Genomic DNA, 4,827 nt, shown 5'->3' with positions numbered 1-4,827 from the left:
AACAGCTGTTTGTCATAGCGCAAGTGGTGGCGGGCCGATATGCCGATTAATCACTAGTCGATACAAAATATACCAAAACACACAACGTGACGTAGCAAGCGCGTAACCGCACGTTACGTTGACGTAAGCGCTATTACGTTGCTATTTGAGTTAATCAGCGTTCTGCCGAACTTTGCTGCCGATAGCATTGCGGCAATCTCAAATTGCACGTTATGCAAGACTTTTGAGGTGCAATGCATTGAGTAAGTTTTGCATATGCAGTTCATATTAAAGCGTACTTTTACTTTTTCGCCTACAATGTGTCTTATTTAGAGAATTTGAAACTGATTTCCGGCTGGCACTTCAACCGTGAACTATTGTGAATAAATATTTATAACCCAAATAAATCTGACCCACTCTGAGGCCAACCACAATTCTAGAGCACACAAAAAATCGTATGTACTTATTCACAATAGAAGGATTACATTTCAAACCATATTCTCTTCAATGTTATCCTAAATCAATTCAATCAATCATTATCGAAAAATTGTTCTTAAATATGAATTTAGATGACGAATTATAATCGACTCAATGAAATCGTGTCTTGAGCTGTGTGGGAGTTTAACAAAACATTTTCAAACGGCATTTCCGACCTCACCAAACTTGGACAGTCTGAAAAGAAATATGCGAGATAATCGTGAAGCCGGTTTTATTTGTTTTAAATATTTGTTTATATTATTATTTGAAGAGCTTCAGCATAATCACATAATTTTAGATTTAATTACAGTGTGCACTGGGTGTATTTCTTTTAATAGATCCCTAGCTGTTTTTTTATTATCTACGATCTTAAAAGACTATAGTGAGGTTTTAATGAACGACTCGATGATGTGAGCTGTATCAATAATTGAAAAGCAATTAAAAGCGCTTAAAAGAGACAAACGAATGTGGGAGCTAGCTGGAGTTCTCTTTGGGTCTCAGTCTGAGTCTGAGTCTGAGTCTTTCGTTCACTATTCACTGTTCTAAATACGCATAATATAAGCAAAGGTATCAAAAACATCACGAAACACGCAAAGCCAATTAAAATTGTTTTATAACATGCAAACTTCTACAATACGTTGTAAGAGCTCGAAAGTAGCCAAGTTAACAAGTAGGAATGTTGTAGGCGCTACAGCACGCTAAGGCGATACCCTATATATAAATCGGGATTGTCTGACCGACTGACTGAACTGTTAATAATCAAGTGGTGAGACTTGAGAGTCTAAGGGTTTTCATAGAAACTCCTCCAAATAGTTTACAGGGTATACAAAAATATGTATCCTCTGGCCAGTCACATGAAATCCATTTGAATTAAATAATAATTGACTGACTGAACTATCAATGATCAAAGGGTTAGGGCTAGCAGGCTGAGTTTTTTCATAGCAACTTCTGAAACTTTCAGAATAACAAGCTTAAACAAAATACTGTCTATGACGATCTGTGTAAAGGGTATAAAAATATATTCTTTTGCCATTCACACGAAGTCCTCTTGGACTAAATGATAACTGACTGACCGACTGACTGAACTCTTAGTGACCAAGTGGTAAGAGCTGGGAGGCTTTTGAAATTTTCAGAATTCCAAGATGAAACCAAGAACTCTCTATTACAACCAGTATAAAGGGTATAGAAATATATATGTTCTGACCAGTCACATGAAATCCACTTGAACTAAATAATAATTGATTGACTGAACTATTAATGATCAAAGGGTAAGAGCTAGGAGGCTGCAACTTCTATGACTTTGTAAAACTTTCAGAATAACAAGCTAAAACAAAATACTGTCTATGACAATCAGTTTAAAGGGTATAAAAATATATTCTTTGGCCATTCACACGAAGTCCTCTTGGACTAAATGATAACTGACTGACCGACTGACTGAACTCTTAAACCAAGTGGTAAGAGCTGGGAGGCTAAGGTTTAAATGAAAAACTTTTGAAATTTTCAGAATTTCAAGATGAAACCAAGAACTCTCTATTACAACTAGTTTACAGGGTATAAAAATATATGCTCTGACCAGTCACACGAAATTCTCTTGAACCAAATAATAATTGACTAGCCTACTGACTGAACTATTACTAACCATGAAGTAAGAGCTGGACTGCTGAGGTTTTTCATAGAAACTCCTGAAATTTTCAGAACATCAAGCTAAAACAAAAACTCTCTCTGACAATCAGCTTACAGGGTATAAAAATATATGCTCTGACCAGTCACACGAAATCCTCTTGGACTAAATAATAATTCAACTGGCTACGCAAAGGCTCGGAGGATGGAAGGATGAAAGGATAGAGGCAGAGCAGAGCACAGCATCTGGGCATCTGGGCAGCAGCAAATAGACTAGAATGGGGTGCCGTTCATTATCCATACACGAAATCAAATTCAATTAAGCAAAGTTAATGGCCTTTGCGCAACATACGTCACCGTCAACTGTGGCCATTGTACCCCGAGTATGTAATTGATCTTGGCCCGCTGATTAGCTGAAGCTAGCTTCAAGTTGCAAGTGAAGCTGAAACTGAAGCTGGAACTGTAGCCAAAGCTAAAGCCAAGCAGTTGCAATTGGAATTGGCCGTGTTCTTGGCTATGGCCATTATGTGTGGTGCTCGAACCATTCCGAATCCAATTGTAAATTAAATGCAAGACGAGATCAGACTTCATCTTCTTCCACTTCTTCGACTTCTTTCGTCTGCTGCTGCAGGTTCAATTGTTTAGTGCAGTTTTCTTTTCAAGTGAGCACACAATTTTAATTAATGGCGCACAATATGCTTGCATTTTGTATTAATCGTTCAATTTATTATCAAGATCATGAATATATATGTAGTTACAAGCATGTGCCGTTAGCCGAACAAATGTCTAAATTCTCTTTACTCTACTCTGCTCTCGGTCGTTATAAATTGCACATTTTATGCAAATTGTTAGGCGAATTCATAACCATTTCCGACAATTAACATCGACACCTGTTCGCCCGTTTACCCGTTTCTCATCTGCTTCCTCCTCTCCTCCTTTTAGCTGGCAGATAAACCTGTGTGCTCAGCCGGTTTTAAGCGTGCATAATCAAGGCTTCCCCCTTGTTCATCTACACACTCTGAAAGGGTTTGAACGCATGTTACAACTTAATTGGTTGACGCATAAATTCAAATTAGAATTGTACTTGAAATAAAAGAAATCGAATCGATTGTATCGATCGAGCATTCGATACAATGCTTGCCACACAGTTCACATATGGTATAAGTATGTGTGTGAACGTGTGAGCGGCAATTTCATAAGAGTTCTCACGTCAATTACTTGTTGGGCCTCTCTTACATTTGTTGGGCCTCTTTGCCTTGCATTTCATTCAAAAAACAAGTAAGAAAGTTACTGTCGAGTGTGCTCGACTGTGAGATACCCGCTTCCCATTTTGAATGAAAGCAAAATATTGCGGTATTATTAAAATATACCGAAAATACTAAAAGAAAAACCAAAAATAAACCAAATGGTATGTTTGGTATATCGATCTAGTACACCATTCAAAATATACCATAGACGGCACAATATACCAGATTGTCGGCCAAAGCAACTAAGACCCCTTGTAAGTAGGCGATTTTGCCCATACAAAAGTATTTCTTTAATAACTTCCACAATTTTTATCTGATCGCAACCAAATATTCAGGAATCATAACTACTATAATAATTATTGTATATACCAAAATTCTAGCTTCAAAATTACGCTATTCGATTTTTTTTGATTTGCGGGGGCGGAACTGGGCGTGGCAAAAATTTGAAACAAACTTGATCTGCGTGCAAACATAACAAATGCTGTCGAAAAAAAATTATAGCTCTATCTCTTATAGTCTCTGAGATCCAGTGTTTCATACGGACGGACGGACAGACGGACATGGCAAGATCGTCTCGGCTGTTGACGCTGATCAAGAATATATATATATTTTATAGAGTCGGAGATGCCTCCTTCTATCTGTTACATACATTTCCTGCCGGCACAAAGTTATAATACCCTTCTACCCTATGGGTAGCGGGTATAAAAATACTCCCTAAATGCGAGCTCGACTCTAAGATGCCCTATAAACAAGGGAATTCCCCATGCAGTCATAACAATGTCTCGTTTCAGTCGACCCCAAACAAGCAGGTCAAGCATAATACAGCATGTCATGGTCTACAACAGAGTGAGAGATGGAGACAGAGAGAGAGAGAGATGAAGATCGTTGGTTTGAAGCCAAGCTTGCATAGGAAGCCGTATAATACTCGTATATAATCACTTTATTATCGCTCAAAAACAAATTTAAATACGCAACTTAAACAAGTTTTCGAACTCGTTGCCAAAATGCCAAAAGACAGTTCTTCTGTCTTGAGTTGATTGTCATAAATAAAGTGGAGAAACATTTATTAGCTTAACAAATATTTGTGCAATAAAAAAATAGAGTCAACTATTTTATACGTGCTGTGCTTTCTGCCCAAATTAGGTTTATGCGAATTTAATACGTTTTCTGCAGCAATTCGAAATTGGAGTCGAAATCGAATTGGAGTTGCAGTTGCAAGTGGAAGGCAGGCGTCAGTTAAGGTGCAAATATTTGGCACAGTTCGAGTTTTGTGAGATACAAACAAACAACGAGACAGAGACTGAGACCAACAAACAGGTGTTTAATGACAAAAATGTCGCTGTGATTTATGCAAATGGTGCAGCGTAAGCCAGCATAACGGCAGTTGCAAGTTGCTTGCAGCATGCAACGTGCAACTTGCTGCTGACTGTGAACAGCCAACGCACATAAATGTAACCTGCCTTTCAGAAACTTCATTCATTTAATGCAGCTAATAGAAGGAAAT

The 4,827-nt window shown here is 37.9% G+C and overlaps 1 protein-coding gene across 1 annotated transcript in view; it reads right to left on the bottom strand.

Annotated features, from left to right (window-relative positions):
* The window catches only part of LOC132786082 (hamartin), a 158,550-nt gene that overhangs the window by 35,834 nt on the left and 117,889 nt on the right, over positions 1-4,827 (bottom strand). The window lies entirely within an intron of this gene.

The sequence above is a fragment of the Drosophila nasuta genome, chromosome 2R (assembly GCF_023558535.2).
Source record: "Drosophila nasuta strain 15112-1781.00 chromosome 2R, ASM2355853v1, whole genome shotgun sequence".
In the NCBI taxonomy this organism is placed as follows: Eukaryota; Metazoa; Arthropoda; class Insecta; order Diptera; family Drosophilidae; genus Drosophila; species Drosophila nasuta.
Note: the sequence above shows the minus strand (reverse complement) of the source record. Positions and strands in the feature narration are given on the sequence as shown.